Source organism: Microcebus murinus, chromosome 14, assembly GCF_040939455.1.
Source record: "Microcebus murinus isolate Inina chromosome 14, M.murinus_Inina_mat1.0, whole genome shotgun sequence".
Taxonomy (NCBI): Eukaryota; Metazoa; Chordata; class Mammalia; order Primates; family Cheirogaleidae; genus Microcebus; species Microcebus murinus.
The window spans coordinates 81,718,508-81,734,751 of NC_134117.1; the positions used below are offsets into that span (position 1 = coordinate 81,718,508).

At 63.7% G+C, this 16,244-nt stretch overlaps 5 pseudogenes; all 5 read left to right on the forward strand.

Moving 5' to 3' along the window:
* The first annotated feature begins 1,069 nt into the window (after positions 1 to 1,069).
* LOC142876176 (uncharacterized) lies at positions 1,070 to 1,188 on the forward strand (annotated as a pseudogene).
* Positions 1,189 to 4,651: 3,463 nt separating this feature from the next.
* Positions 4,652 to 4,770, forward strand: LOC142876303 (uncharacterized; annotated as a pseudogene).
* A 3,472-nt stretch (positions 4,771 to 8,242) lies between these two features.
* Positions 8,243 to 8,362, forward strand: LOC142876231 (uncharacterized; annotated as a pseudogene).
* Positions 8,363 to 11,808: 3,446 nt separating this feature from the next.
* Positions 11,809 to 11,927, forward strand: LOC142876177 (uncharacterized; annotated as a pseudogene).
* A 3,462-nt stretch (positions 11,928 to 15,389) lies between these two features.
* On the forward strand, positions 15,390 to 15,508 carry LOC142876020 (uncharacterized; annotated as a pseudogene).
* Positions 15,509 to 16,244: the final 736 nt, after the last annotated feature.

Sequence of the window (16,244 nt, forward strand, 5' to 3'; positions counted from 1 at the left end):
TTCTGAACGCCGCTAGCTCGCCACCCACCCACGGGTGAACCTGGTCAGGGTGCTTTCTCTCGGGGGCAGACTCTTTTCCGGGCGGGCTACCGGTGTCTCTGTTTGCTCGTTTCTTTCTTCCATTTCGGGAAAGGCTTCCTTGCTGGGTGTGGAAATCTCCTATGCCTTCCCTCGCCTATTCTGTCAGCTTTCAAATTCTCTTTCAGTTGCCACCCTCACAGATGGATTAGGAAACTCTTTCCGGTGCACTCATTAGTGAAATGACCTCAATGAAGCTGGAATCCAATATCAAATGGCCGATTTTTAGCGAGTCCACACGCCAGGGTGGTCGGGGTCCAATGCAGCCCCGGCCAGGCCCAGGCCCCTTGGACCGGGCCACAGGAGGACACAGAGGAGGGTCCCGGCCCCCACGAAGCGGTGCCGGCGGTTCTCCAGGGGCTTGGGCGTTTTCCAGAGGTAGGAGATGGAGGGGACTGATTTCTTCAGCGCCCCACAAACCACGCCACCCCACCCCACCCATGGGACACATCCCCAGAGAGAGACGCCCCATACACTGGCTCCCCTCCCCCTTGCGCTGTGCCCCAGCCCTGGCCCGGGGGAATAGGCGGCAGCCCACCCACAGGGCGAGGGGGGGCACAGCTGAAAGGGGTTGTGGGGGAGGGCGGCCCCTGGCTGGGGTCAAAGGGCGCGCGCGTGCGCAGTCAGCGTCAGCGGCGGCGACGCGCTGGGGGTGGGCAGCGGGTAGGTGAAGGAGGCCGGGCGAGGAGACGAGGGGGGCTGGGAGGGCTCCACCTTGGCGAGTCCAGCCGTGGAGGCGCATCTTGTGTGAGTGTGAGTGAGTGTGAGTGTGTGTGTGTGTGTATAGAGAGACAGCCCCCCGCCCCGCCCCGCCCATCACCCCCGTCCCTGGGAGCCCACGGGACCCGGCCGGCGAACTCAACAGGCCCGGCCCGGCGCGGGGCCTGGGGCGGGAGGCGGCGGCGGCGGCGGCGGCGGCGGCGGCGGCGGCGGGGGGGAAAGCGCAGAGAGGCTCGGCTTCTTGAGCGGGGCAGGGGCGCCCTCCGCCGCCGTCTAGGGCCACACCACCCTGAACGCCCCCGATCTCGTCTGGTCTCGGAAGCTAAGCAGGGTCGGGCCCGGTCAGTACTTGGATGGGAGACTGCCTGGGAATACCGGGGGCCACAGGCTGCTTCTTTTTTTTTTTTTTTTTTTTTTTGCCTCTTGTTCTGTCCCCTTTCTGGGAGCGCGGCGGCGGCCCGGGGTGGGGGTGACCCCAACCCTCAGCGCCCGCCGCGCTGCCTGGCGCCTCAGCCCGCACCGTGGGGCCTCCTCTTGTCCCAAGCCGCGACACCGCCGCCACGCGGCAGCATGCGTGGCATCTGGACTGTCAGGTCTCAGACCAAAGGTCTGCTCTGTGGGAACCGACACGCTGGAGAAAACCTTGAGAGTCTGAGAGGGGAGGGAGTTCCAGAAGAAGGCCAGGATGTCATTTTGAGGGAGTATGTGACCAGAACTCGTCCCGTTGCTTTTGGGGGTTCTATGGGCTCCACGCAGGAATCTTTGGTGGTGGCACCTGATGTTGGGGGATCCGGAGTCACACCCAGACCTGCTCCACAGGCCTCCTTTTACTTTTCTCTTCGGATTCATGATTTTTAAAAAGTGTCTCTTACCTCTATGATTGCATTTTCTTTTCTCTCTCTTTTCAAGCAGATGATGGGAGTACAAGTATTCAGGTGACATGTGTTGCCCGTGCACCCCTCCCCCCTGTGTTCTCATTCATATACCTCTCATGTTGTTCCAGCGTATTGTGGGGGTACCAGTGTTAAGGTCGGGTACAGTTGCCCTCTCCAAGCCTCCCCCCTGGGGTCAGAGCTTCAAGTGCGCCCATCCCCCAGTCGGTGCGCACCCACCCCATTCCTAATGGATGTGGATGCCCATCGCCTCCCCCCACCCGCCCGACACCCACCCGATGAAGGTGATTCCTCTCCGTCCACTTAGGTGTCCATCCGTTCGTACCAATTTGCTGGTGAGCGCGCTCACGTGGTGCTCGTGTGTCCATTCTTGGGATACCTGGCTTACTGGAACGGGTTCCAGCTCTGGCCAGGAGAACACGAGAGGCGCCCTCTCACCGCTGCTCCTCACAGCCGAATGGCACTCCGTGGTGTCCACGCGCCACATTTTATTAATGCACTCCTGGATGGATGGGCACTCGGGTCGCTTCCACGTCTTTGCGATTGTGAATTGTGCCCTAACTGTCACCCTACCCCTTACCCAGCCCGTCTCCTCTGCCCCTGCCTGACGCACTCCTCCCCGGCCAGGCCCGTCACTGTCCTGGGCCCCCGCCTGACCGGCTCCTCCCCGCCCGGCCTGTCACCGTCCTCTGCCCCTGCCTGACATGCTCCTTCCCGCCCGGCCTCTCACCGTCCTCGGCCCCTGCCTGACCGGCTCCTCCGTCGCCTGGGCCTTCCAAGGGCTTGGTGTGGAGGCTGCTTCCAGGAAGCCCTCCAGAAACCCGGCAGCAGGGTGGCCGCAGCAGTCTCCAGCAGCCTTCCCTAAGTCGAGTGCGGGGGACGTGCCCCCGCTGTGCCGCGGGGGGCCCAGCCTGGTGTCTTCCCTGAGGCCCTGTGGCTGCCGGCTGGGGCTGCCGCTCCCCGCAAGGGGAGAGCCGCGGAGGTGGGGACCGCCTCCTGATGGGGACGTACGTACACGTACACGCAGCTCTCCACGTCGGATCCCGGGGCTCTCTGTCCTGCCCGAAGGCCCAGCGGGCCTGCGGGTCCTTAGAGTGGCAAAAACATCCGAAAGCTGAGACTGAGGGTCCGGTGGGTGTCTGCACTTTTGTGCTGGGCACCCCAGGGAGGCCCGGGGGCTGGCTGGACAACGTGGTCTGCTGGGCGGGGGGGGGGGTTTGGAGGAGCAACTGATGCCCTTTGCACCTTGGGTAGCAAGAGTCTGAGGTGTCTCTGAGCCCTGTGCCATGTCCGGGGGGGGCGCGGGGGGGGGGGAGGAGGAGGAGGAGGAGGTGGGAAGGGCCGGGGCCTGCAGTCCTGTTCCCGGGGTGGCACGGCAAGTGGCTTCTTCCACAGGCTGCTTGGCCTGGGCTCCCTGTACCTGGGCCTTTGGGGGACTGGCCCTGTGCTTGCCAACACTTCCTGCAGGGACCCAGAGCTGGGAGGTGGCATCTCTCAGCCCTGGGTCGGGCAGAGCCCCAGCGGGCCATGCCCACAACCTCTCTCAGCACCGGTCCCCCAGAAGGCTCCTTTGGGACCAGGATTCTCTTGCGGTGACTCTTTAAGGTCTGGCCCCTGGATGGAGGGGCACCAGGAGTAGAGGAGCAGGAAGGGGAAGGGGGTGGCCATGCGAGGGGACACTTTGAGGCCAAGTCCCAGCTTCAGCCTGATCCTCCTGGGAACCCCGCTCTGAGACAAGGAGCCGGGCTTCGCATTCCCACAGCAGCCAGTCGTGGGCTGAGGACACCTGGGGCCTTGGGAACTCCCTGGCTTCTCCTTGGTTTAACATCTAGAGCTGCTTGTGAATCGGGCCGCCACACACACCCGAGTGCAGGTGTCTTCCGCACAGACTGCGGGCCTCGCTCTTCTGAACGCCGCTAGCTCGCCACCCACCCACGGGTGAACCTGGTCAGGGTGCTTTCTCTCGGGGGCAGACTCTTTTCCGGGCGGGCTACCGGTGTCTCTGTTTGCTCGTTTCTTTCTTCCATTTCGGGAAAGGCTTCCTTGCTGGGTGTGGAAATCTCCTATGCCTTCCCTCGCCTATTCTGTCAGCTTTCAAATTCTCTTTCAGTTGCCACCCTCACAGATGGATTAGGAAACTCTTTCCGGTGCACTCATTAGTGAAATGACCTCAATGAAGCTGGAATCCAATATCAAATGGCCGATTTTTAGCGAGTCCACACGCCAGGGTGGTCGGGGTCCAATGCAGCCCCGGCCAGGCCCAGGCCCCTTGGACCGGGCCACAGGAGGACACAGAGGAGGGTCCCGGCCCCCACGAAGCGGTGCCGGCGGTTCTCCACGGGCTTGGGCGTTTTCCAGAGGTAGGAGATGGAGGGGACTGATTTCTTCAGCGCCCCACAAACCACGCCACCCCACCCCACCCATGGGACACATCCCCAGAGAGAGACGCCCCATACACTGGCTCCCCTCCCCCTTGCGCTGTGCCCCAGCCCTGGCCCGGGGGAATAGGCGGCAGCCCACCCACAGGGCGAGGGGGGGCACAGCTGAAAGGGGTTGTGGGGGAGGGCGGCCCCTGGCTGGGGTCAAAGGGCGCGCGCGTGCGCAGTCAGCGTCAGCGGCGGCGACGCGCTGGGGGTGGGCAGCGGGTAGGTGAAGGAGGCCGGGCGAGGAGACGAGGGGGGCTGGGAGGGCTCCACCTTGGCGAGTCCAGCCGTGGAGGCGCATCTTGTGTGAGTGTGAGTGAGTGTGAGTGTGTGTGTGTGTGTATAGAGAGACAGCCCCCCGCCCCGCCCCGCCCATCACCCCCGTCCCTGGGAGCCCACGGGACCCGGCCGGCGAACTCAACAGGCCCGGCCCGGCGCGGGGCCTGGGGCGGGAGGCGGCGGCGGCGGCGGCGGCGGCGGGGGGAAAGCGCAGAGAGGCTCGGCTTCTTGAGCGGGGCAGGGGCGCCCTCCGCCGCCGTCTAGGGCCACACTACCCTGAACGCCCCCGATCTCGTCTGGTCTCGGAAGCTAAGCAGGGTCGGGCCCGGTCAGTAGTTGGATGGGAGACTGCCTGGGAATACCGGGGGCCACAGGCTGCTTCTTTTTTTTTTTTTTTTTTTTTTTGCCTCTTGTTCTGTCCCCTTTCTGGGAGCGCGGCGGCGGCCCGGGGTGGGGGTGACCCCAACCCTCAGCGCCCGCCGCGCTGCCTGGCGCCTCAGCCCGCACCGTGGGGCCTCCTCTTGTCCCAAGCCGCGACACCGCCGCCACGCGGCAGCATGCGTGGCATCTGGACTGTCAGGTCTCAGACCAAAGGTCTGCTCTGTGGGAACAGACACGCTGGAGAAAACCTTGAGAGTCTGAGAGGGGAGGGAGTTCCAGAAGAAGGCCAGGATGTCATTTTGAGGGAGTATGTGACCAGAACTCGTCCCGTTGCTTTTGGGGGTTCTATGGGCTCCACGCAGGAATCTTTGGTGGTGGCACCTGATGTTGGGGGATCCGGAGTCACACCCAGACCTGCTCCACAGGCCTCCTTTTACTTTTCTCTTCGGATTCATGATTTTTAAAAAGTGTCTCTTACCTCTATGATTGCATTTTCTTTTCTCTCTCTTTTCAAGCAGATGATGGGAGTACAAGTATTCAGGTGACATGTGTTGCCCGTGCACCCCTCCCCCCTGTGTTCTCATTCATATACCTCTCATGTTGTTCCAGCGTATTGTGGGGGTACCAGTGTTAAGGTCGGGTACAGTTGCCCTCTCCAAGCCTCCCCCCTGGGGTCAGAGCTTCAAGTGCGCCCATCCCCCAGTCGGTGCGCACCCACCCCATTCCTAATGGATGTGGATGCCCATCGCCTCCCCCCACCCGCCCGACACCCACCCGATGAAGGTGATTCCTCTCCGTCCACTTAGGTGTCCATCCGTTCGTACCAATTTGCTGGTGTGCGCGCTCACGTGGTGCTCGTGTGTCCATTCTTGGGATACCTGGCTTACTGGAACGGGTTCCAGCTCTGGCCAGGAGAACACGAGAGGCGCCCTCTCACCGCTGCTCCTCACAGCCGAATGGCACTCCGTGGTGTCCACGCGCCACATTTTATTAATGCACTCCTGGATGGATGGGCACTCGGGTCGCTTCCACGTCTTTGCGATTGTGAATTGTGCCCTAACTGTCACTCTACCCCTTACCCAGCCCGTCTCCTCTGCCCCTGCCTGACGCACTCCTCCCCGGCCAGGCCCGTCACTGTCCTGGGCCCCCGCCTGACCGGCTCCTCCCCGCCCGGCCTGTCACCGTCCTCTGCCCCTGCCTGACATGCTCCTTCCCGCCCGGCCTCTCACCGTCCTCGGCCCCTGCCTGACCGGCTCCTCCGTCGCCTGGGCCTTCCAAGGGCTTGGTGTGGAGGCTGCTTCCAGGAAGCCCTCCAGAAACCCGGCAGCAGGGTGGCCGCAGCAGTCTCCAGCAGCCTTCCCTAAGTCGAGTGCGGGGGACGTGCCCTCGCTGTGCCGCGGGGGGCCCAGCCTGGTGTCTTCCCTGAGGCCCTGCGGCTGCCGGCTGGGGCTGCCGCTCCCCGCGAGGGGAGAGCCGCGGAGGTGGGGACCGCCTCCTGATGGGGACGTACGTACACGCAGCTCTCCACGTCGGATCCCGGGGCTCTCTGTCCTGCCCGAAGGCCCAGCGGGCCTGCGGGTCCTTAGAGTGGCAAAAACATCCGAAAGCTGAGACTGAGGGTCCGGTGGGTGTCTGCACTTTTGTGCTGGGCACCCCAGGGAGGCCCGGGGGCTGGCTGGACAACGTGGTCTGCTGGGCGGGGGGGGGGTTTGGAGGAGCAACTGATGCCCTTTGCACCTTGGGTAGCAAGAGTCTGAGGTGTCTCTGAGCCCTGTGCCATGTCCGGGGGGGGCGCGGGGGGGGGAGGAGGAGGAGGAGGAGGAGGTGGGAAGGGCCGGGGCCTGCAGTCCTGTTCCCGGGGTGGCACGGCAAGTGGCTTCTTCCACAGGCTGCTTGGCCTGGGCTCCCTGCACCTGGGCCTTTGGGGGACTGGCCCTGTGCTTGCCAACACTTCCTGCAGGGACCCAGAGCTGGGAGGTGGCATCTCTCAGCCCTGGGTCGGGCAGAGCCCCAGCGGGCCATGCCCACAACCTCTCTCAGCACCGGTCCCCCAGAAGGCTCCTTTGGGACCAGGATTCTCTTGCGGTGACTCTTTAAGGTCTGGCCCCTGGATGGAGGGGCACCAGGAGTAGAGGAGCAGGAAGGGGAAGGGGGTGGCCATGCGAGGGGACACTTTGAGGCCAAGTCCCAGCTTCAGCCTGATCCTCCTGGGAACCCCGCTCTGAGACAAGGAGCCGGGCTTCGCATTCCCACAGCAGCCAGTCGTGGGCTGAGGACACCTGGGGCCTTGGGAACTCCCTGGCTTCTCCTTGGTTTAACATCTAGAGCTGCTTGTGAATCGGGCCGCCACACACACCCGAGTGCAGGTGTCTTCCGCACAGACTGCGGGCCTCGCTCTTCTGAACGCCGCTAGCTCGCCACCCACCCACGGGTGAACCTGGTCAGGGTGCTTTCTCTCGGGGGCAGACTCTTTTCCGGGCGGGCTACCGGTGTCTCTGTTTGCTCGTTTCTTTCTTCCATTTCGGGAAAGGCTTCCTTGCTGGGTGTGGAAATCTCCTATGCCTTCCCTCGCCTATTCTGTCAGCTTTCAAATTCTCTTTCAGTTGCCACCCTCACAGATGGATTAGGAAACTCTTTCCGGTGCACTCATTAGTGAAATGACCTCAATGAAGCTGGAATCCAATATCAAATGGCCGATTTTTAGCGAGTCCACACGCCAGGGTGGTCGGGGTCCAATGCAGCCCCGGCCAGGCCCAGGCCCCTTGGACCGGGCCACAGGAGGACACAGAGGAGGGTCCCGGCCCCCACGAAGCGGTGCCGGCGGTTCTCCAGGGGCTTGGGCGTTTTCCAGAGGTAGGAGATGGAGGGGACTGATTTCTTCAGCGCCCCACAAACCACGCCACCCCACCCCACCCATGGGACACATCCCCAGAGAGAGACGCCCCATACACTGGCTCCCCTCCCCCTTGCGCTGTGCCCCAGCCCTGGCCCGGGGGAATAGGCGGCAGCCCACCCACAGGGCGAGGGGGGGCACAGCTGAAAGGGGTTGTGGGGGAGGGCGGCCCCTGGCTGGGGTCAAAGGGCGCGCGCGTGCGCAGTCAGCGTCAGCGGCGGCGACGCGCTGGGGGTGGGCAGCGGGTAGGTGAAGGAGGCCGGGCGAGGAGACGAGGGGGGCTGGGAGGGCTCCACCTTGGCGAGTCCAGCCGTGGAGGCGCATCTTGTGTGAGTGTGAGTGAGTGTGAGTGTGTGTGTGTGTGTATAGAGAGACAGCCCCCCGCCCCGCCCCGCCCATCACCCCCGTCCCTGGGAGCCCACGGGACCCGGCCGGCGAGCTCAACAGGCCCGGCCCGGCGCGGGGCCTGGGGCGGGAGGCGGCGGCGGCGGCGGCGGCGGCGGCGGCGGCGGCGGCGGGGGGAAAGCGCAGAGAGGCTCGGCTTCTTGAGCGGGGCAGGGGCGCCCTCCGCCGCCGTCTAGGGCCACACCACCCTGAACGCCCCCCGATCTCGTCTGGTCTCGGAAGCTAAGCAGGGTCGGGCCCGGTCAGTACTTGGATGGGAGACCGCCTGGGAATACCGGGGGCCACAGGCTGCTTCTTTTTTTTTTTTTTTTTTTTTGCCTCTTGTTCTGTCCCCTTTCTGGGAGCGCGGCGGCGGCCCGGGGTGGGGGTGACCCCAACCCTCAGCGCCCGCCGCGGTGCCTGGCGCCTCAGCCCGCACCGTGGGGCCTCCTCTTGTCCCAAGCCGCGACACCGCCGCCACGCGGCAGCATGCGTGGCATCTGGACTGTCAGGTCTCAGACCAAAGGTCTGCTCTGTGGGAACAGACACGCTGGAGAAAACCTTGAGAGTCTGAGAGGGGAGGGAGTTCCAGAAGAAGGCCAGGATGTCATTTTGAGGGAGTATGTGACCAGAACTCGTCCCGTTGCTTTTGGGGGTTCTATGGGCTCCACGCAGGAATCTTTGGTGGTGGCACCTGATGTTGGGGGATCCGGAGTCACACCCAGACCTGCTCCACAGGCCTCCTTTTACTTTTCTCTTCGGATTCATGATTTTTAAAAAGTGTCTCTTACCTCTATGATTGCATTTTCTTTTCTCTCTCTTTTCAAGCAGATGATGGGAGTACAAGTATTCAGGTGACATGTGTTGCCCGTGCACCCCTCCCCCCTGTGTTCTCATTCATATACCTCTCATGTTGTTCCAGCGTATTGTGGGGGTACCAGTGTTAAGGTCGGGTACAGTTGCCCTCTCCAAGCCTCCCCCCTGGGGTCAGAGCTTCAAGTGCGCCCATCCCCCAGTCGGTGCGCACCCACCCCATTCCTAATGGATGTGGATGCCCATCGCCTCCCCCCACCCGCCCGACACCCACCCGATGAAGGTGATTCCTCTCCGTCCACTTAGGTGTCCATCCGTTCGTACCAATTTGCTGGTGAGCGCGCTCACGTGGTGCTCGTGTGTCCATTCTTGGGATACCTGGCTTACTGGAACGGGTTCCAGCTCTGGCCAGGAGAACACGAGAGGCGCCCTCTCACCGCTGCTCCTCACAGCCGAATGGCACTCCGTGGTGTCCACGCGCCACATTTTATTAATGCACTCCTGGATGGATGGGCACTCGGGTCGCTTCCACGTCTTTGCGATTGTGAATTGTGCCCTAACTGTCACTCTACCCCTTACCCAGCCCGTCTCCTCTGCCCCTGCCTGACGCACTCCTCCCCGGCCAGGCCCGTCACTGTCCTGGGCCCCCGCCTGACCGGCTCCTCCCCGCCCGGCCTGTCACCGTCCTCTGCCCCTGCCTGACATGCTCCTTCCCGCCCGGCCTCTCACCGTCCTCGGCCCCTGCCTGACCGGCTCCTCCGTCGCCTGGGCCTTCCAAGGGCTTGGTGTGGAGGCTGCTTCCAGGAAGCCCTCCAGAAACCCGGCAGCAGGGTGGCCGCAGCAGTCTCCAGCAGCCTTCCCTAAGTCGAGTGCGGGGGACGTGCCCCCGCTGTGCCGCGGGGGGCCCAGCCTGGTGTCTTCCCTGATGCCCTGCGGCTGCGGGCTGGGGCTGCCGCTCCCCGCGAGGGGAGAGCCGCGGAGGTGGGGACCGCCTCCTGATGGGGACGTACGTACACGCAGCTCTCCACGTCGGATCCCGGGGCTCTCTGTCCTGCCCGAAGGCCCAGCGGGCCTGCGGGTCCTTAGAGTGGCAAAAACATCCGAAAGCTGAGACTGAGGGTCCGGTGGGTGTCTGCACTTTTGTGCTGGGCACCCCAGGGAGGCCCGGGGGCTGGCTGGACAACGTGGTCTGCTGGGCGGGGGGGGGTTGGAGGAGCAACTGATGCCCTTCGCACCTTGGGTAGCAAGAGTCTGAGGTGTCTCTGAGCCCTGTGCCATGTCCGGGGGCGGGGCGCGGGGGGGGGAGGAGGAGGAGGAGGAGGAGGTGGGAAGGGCCGGGGCCTGCAGTCCTGTTCCCGGGGTGGCACGGCAAGTGGCTTCTTCCACAGGCTGCTTGGCCTGGGCTCCCTGCACCTGGGCCTTTGGGGGACTGGCCCTGTGCTTGCCAACACTTCCTGCAGGGACCCAGAGCTGGGAGGTGGCATCTCTCAGCCCTGGGTCGGGCAGAGCCCCAGCGGGCCATGCCCACAACCTCTCTCAGCACCGGTCCCCCAGAAGGCTCCTTTGGGACCAGGATTCTCTTGCGGTGACTCTTTAAGGTCTGGCCCCTGGATGGAGGGGCACCAGGAGTAGAGGAGCAGGAAGGGGAAGGGGGTGGCCATGCGAGGGGACACTTTGAGGCCAAGTCCCAGCTTCAGCCTGATCCTCCTGGGAACCCCGCTCTGAGACAAGGAGCCGGGCTTCGCATTCCCACAGCAGCCAGTCGTGGGCTGAGGACACCTGGGGCCTTGGGAACTCCCTGGCTTCTCCTTGGTTTAACATCTAGAGCTGCTTGTGAATCGGGCCGCCACACACACCCGAGCGCAGGTGTCTTCCGCACAGACTGCGGGCCTCGCTCTTCTGAACGCCGCTAGCTCGCCACCCACCCACGGGTGAACCTGGTCAGGGTGCTTTCTCTCGGGGGCAGACTCTTTTCCGGGCGGGCTACCGGTGTCTCTGTTTGCTCGTTTCTTTCTTCCATTTCGGGAAAGGCTTCCTTGCTGGGTGTGGAAATCTCCTATGCCTTCCCTCGCCTATTCTGTCAGCTTTCAAATTCTCTTTCAGTTGCCACCCTCACAGATGGATTAGGAAACTCTTTCCGGTGCACTCATTAGTGAAATGACCTCAATGAAGCTGGAATCCAATATCTAATGGCCGATTTTTAGCGAGTCCACACGCCAGGGTGGTCGGGGTCCAATGCAGCCCCGGCCAGGCCCAGGCCCCTTGGACCGGGCCACAGGAGGACACAGAGGAGGGTCCCGGCCCCCACGAAGCGGTGCCGGCGGTTCTCCAGGGGCTTGGGCGTTTTCCAGAGGTAGGAGATGGAGGGGACTGATTTCTTCAGCGCCCCACAAACCACGCCACCCCACCCCACCCATGGGACACATCCCCAGAGAGAGACGCCCCATACACTGGCTCCCCTCCCCCTTGCGCTGTGCCCCAGCCCTGGCCCGGGGGAATAGGCGGCAGCCCACCCACAGGGCGAGGGGGGGCACAGCTGAAAGGGGTTGTGGGGGAGGGCGGCCCCTGGCTGGGGTCAAAGGGCGCGCGCGTGCGCAGTCAGCGTCAGCGGCGGCGACGCGCTGGGGGTGGGCAGCGGGTAGGTGAAGGAGGCCAGGCGAGGAGACGAGGGGGGCTGGGAGGGCTCCACCTTGGCGAGTCCAGCCGTGGAGGCGCATCTTGTGTGAGTGTGAGTGAGTGTGAGTGTGTGTGTGTGTGTATAGAGAGACAGCCCCCCGCCCCGCCCCGCCCATCACCCCCGTCCCTGGGAGCCCACGGGACCCGGCCGGCGAACTCAACAGGCCCGGCCTGGCGCGGGGCCTGGGGCGGGAGGCGGCGGCGGCGGCGGCGGGAAAGCGCAGAGAGGCTCGGCTTCTTGAGCGGGGCAGGGGCGCCCTCCGCCGCCGTCTAGGGCCACACCACCCTGAACGCCCCCGATCTCGTCTGGTCTCGGAAGCTAAGCAGGGTCGGGCCCGGTCAGTACTTGGATGGGAGACTGCCTGGGAATACCGGGGGCCACAGGCTGCTTCTTTTTTTTTTTTTTTTTTTTTTTTGCCTCTTGTTCTGTCCCCTTTCTGGGAGCGCGGCGGCGGCCCGGGGTGGGGGTGACCCCAACCCTCAGCGCCCGCCGCGCTGCCTGGCGCCTCAGCCCGCACCGTGGGGCCTCCTCTTGTCCCAAGCCGCGACACCGCCGCCACGCGGCAGCATGCGTGGCATCTGGACTGTCAGGTCTCAGACCAAAGGTCTGCTCTGTGGGAACAGACACGCTGGAGAAAACCTTGAGAGTCTGAGAGGGGAGGGAGTTCCAGAAGAAGGCCAGGATGTCATTTTGAGGGAGTATGTGACCAGAACTCGTCCCGTTGCTTTTGGGGGTTCTATGGGCTCCACGCAGGAATCTTTGGTGGTGGCACCTGATGTTGGGGGATCCGGAGTCACACCCAGACCTGCTCCACAGGCCTCCTTTTACTTTTCTCTTCGGATTCATGATTTTTAAAAAGTGTCTCTTACCTCTATGATTGCATTTTCTTTTCTCTCTCTTTTCAAGCAGATGATGGGAGTACAAGTATTCAGGTGACATGTGTTGCCCGTGCACCCCTCCCCCCTGTGTTCTCATTCATATACCTCTCATGTTGTTCCAGCGTATTGTGGGGGTACCAGTGTTAAGGTCGGGTACAGTTGCCCTCTCCAAGCCTCCCCCCTGGGGTCAGAGCTTCAAGTGCGCCCATCCCCCAGTCGGTGCGCACCCACCCCATTCCTAATGGATGTGGATGCCCATCGCCTCCCCCCACCCGCCCGACACCCACCCGATGAAGGTGATTCCTCTCCGTCCACTTAGGTGTCCATCCGTTCGTACCAATTTGCTGGTGAGCGCGCTCACGTGGTGCTCGTGTGTCCATTCTTGGGATACCTGGCTTACTGGAACGGGTTCCAGCTCTGGCCAGGAGAACACGAGAGGCGCCCTCTCACCGCTGCTCCTCACAGCCGAATGGCACTCCGTGGTGTCCACGCGCCACATTTTATTAATGCACTCCTGGATGGATGGGCACTCGGGTCGCTTCCACGTCTTTGCGATTGTGAATTGTGCCCTAACTGTCACTCTACCCCTTACCCAGCCCGTCTCCTCTGCCCCTGCCTGACGCACTCCTCCCCGGCCAGGCCCGTCACTGTCCTGGGCCCCCGCCTGACCGGCTCCTCCCCGCCCGGCCTGTCACCGTCCTCTGCCCCTGCCTGACATGCTCCTTCCCGCCCGGCCTCTCACCGTCCTCGGCCCCTGCCTGACCGGCTCCTCCGTCGCCTGGGCCTTCCAAGGGCTTGGTGTGGAGGCTGCTTCCAGGAAGCCCTCCAGAAACCCGGCAGCAGGGTGGCCGCAGCAGTCTCCAGCAGCCTTCCCTAAGTCGAGTGCGGGGGACGTGCCCCCGCTGTGCCGCGGGGGGCCCAGCCTGGTGTCTTCCCTGATGCCCTGCGGCTGCCGGCTGGGGCTGCCGCTCCCCGCGAGGGGAGAGCCGCGGAGGTGGGGACCGCCTCCTGATGGGGACGTACGTACACGCAGCTCTCCACGTCGGATCCCGGGGCTCTCTGTCCTGCCCGAAGGCCCAGCGGGCCTGCGGGTCCTTAGAGTGGCAAAAACATCTGAAAGCTGAGACTGAGGGTCCGGTGGGTGTCTGCACTTTTGTGCTGGGCACCCCAGGGAGGCCCGGGGGCTGGCTGGACAACGTGGTCTGCTGGGCGGGGGGGGGTTGGAGGAGCAACTGATGCCCTTCGCACCTTGGGTAGCAAGAGTCTGAGGTGTCTCTGAGCCCTGTGCCATGTCCGGGGGGGGGGCGCGGGGGGGGGGAGGAGGAGGAGGAGGAGGAGGTGGGAAGGGCCGGGGCCTGCAGTCCTGTTCCCGGGGTGGCACGGCAAGTGGCTTCTTCCACAGGCTGCTTGGCCTGGGCTCCCTGCACCTGGGCCTTTGGGGGACTGGCCCTGTGCTTGCCAACACTTCCTGCAGGGACCCAGAGCTGGGAGGTGGCATCTCTCAGCCCTGGGTCGGGCAGAGCCCCAGCGGGCCATGCCCACAACCTCTCTCAGCACCGGTCCCCCAGAAGGCTCCTTTGGGACCAGGATTCTCTTGCGGTGACTCTTTAAGGTCTGGCCCCTGGATGGAGGGGCACCAGGAGTAGAGGAGCAGGAAGGGGAAGGGGGTGGCCATGCGAGGGGACACTTTGAGGCCAAGTCCCAGCTTCAGCCTGATCCTCCTGGGAACCCCGCTCTGAGACAAGGAGCCGGGCTTCGCATTCCCACAGCAGCCAGTCGTGGGCTGAGGACACCTGGGGCCTTGGGAACTCCCTGGCTTCTCCTTGGTTTAACATCTAGAGCTGCTTGTGAATCGGGCCGCCACACACACCCGAGTGCAGGTGTCTTCCGCACAGACTGCGGGCCTCGCTCTTCTGAACGCCGCTAGCTCGCCACCCACCCACGGGTGAACCTGGTCAGGGTGCTTTCTCTCGGGGGCAGACTCTTTTCCGGGCGGGCTACCGGTGTCTCTGTTTGCTCGTTTCTTTCTTCCATTTCGGGAAAGGCTTCCTTGCTGGGTGTGGAAATCTCCTATGCCTTCCCTCGCCTATTCTGTCAGCTTTCAAATTCTCTTTCAGTTGCCACCCTCACAGATGGATTAGGAAACTCTTTCCGGTGCACTCATTAGTGAAATGACCTCAATGAAGCTGGAATCCAATATCTAATGGCCGATTTTTAGCGAGTCCACACGCCAGGGTGGTCGGGGTCCAATGCAGCCCCGGCCAGGCCCAGGCCCCTTGGACCGGGCCACAGGAGGACACAGAGGAGGGTCCCGGCCCCCACGAAGCGGTGCCGGCGGTTCTCCAGGGGCTTGGGCGTTTTCCAGAGGTAGGAGATGGAGGGGACTGATTTCTTCAGCGCCCCACAAACCACGCCACCCCACCCCACCCATGGGACACATCCCCAGAGAGAGACGCCCCATACACTGGCTCCCCTCCCCCTTGCGCTGTGCCCCAGCCCTGGCCCGGGGGAATAGGCGGCAGCCCACCCACAGGGCGAGGGGGGGCACAGCTGAAAGGGGTTGTGGGGGAGGGCGGCCCCTGGCTGGGGTCAAAGGGCGCGCGCGTGCGCAGTCAGCGTCAGCGGCGGCGACGCGCTGGGGGTGGGCAGCGGGTAGGTGAAGGAGGCCGGGCGAGGAGACGAGGGGGGCTGGGAGGGCTCCACCTTGGCGAGTCCAGCCGTGGAGGCGCATCTTGTGTGAGTGTGAGTGAGTGTGAGTGTGTGTGTGTGTGTATAGAGAGACAGCCCCCCGCCCCGCCCCGCCCATCACCCCCGTCCCTGGGAGCCCACGGGACCCGGCCGGCGAACTCAACAGGCCCGGCCCGGCGCGGGGCCTGGGGCGGGAGGCGGCGGCGGCGGCGGCGGCGGCGGCGGCGGGAAAGCGCAGAGAGGCTCGGCTTCTTGAGCGGGGCAGGGGCGCCCTCCGCCGCCGTCTAGGGCCACACCACCCTGAACGCCCCCGATCTCGTGTGGTCTCGGAAGCTAAGCAGGGTCGGGCCCGGTCAGTACTTGGATGGGAGACCGCCTGGGAATACCGGGGGCCACAGGCTGCTTCTTTTTTTTTTTTTTTTTTTGCCTCTTGTTCTGTCCCCTTTCTGGGAGCGCGGCGGCGGCCCGGGGTGGGGGTGACCCCAACCCTCAGCGCCCGCCGCGCTGCCTGGCGCCTCAGCCCGCACCGTGGGGCCTCCTCTTGTCCCAAGCCGCGACACCGCCGCCACGCGGCAGCATGCGTGGCATCTGGACTGTCAGGTCTCAGACCAAAGGTCTGCTCTGTGGGAACAGACACGCTGGAGAAAACCTTGAGAGTCTGAGAGGGGAGGGAGTTCCAGAAGAAGGCCAGGATGTCATTTTGAGGGAGTATGTGACCAGAACTCGTCCCGTTGCTTTTGGGGGTTCTATGGGCTCCACGCAGGAATCTTTGGTGGTGGCACCTGATGTTGGGGGATCCGGAGTCACACCCAGACCTGCTCCACAGGCCTCCTTTTACTTTTCTCTTCGGATTCATGATTTTTAAAAAGTGTCTCTTACCTCTATGATTGCATTTTCTTTTCTCTCTCTTTTCAAGCAGATGATGGGAGTACAAGTATTCAGGTGACATGTGTTGCCCGTGCACCCCTCCCCCCTGTGTTCTCATTCATATACCTCTCATGTTGTTCCAGCGTATTGTGGGGGTACCAGTGTTAAGGTCGGGTACAGTTGCCCTCTCCAAGCCTCCCCCCTGGGGTCAGAGCTTCAAGTGCGCCCATCCCCCAGTCGGTGCGCACCCACCCCATTCCTAATGGATGT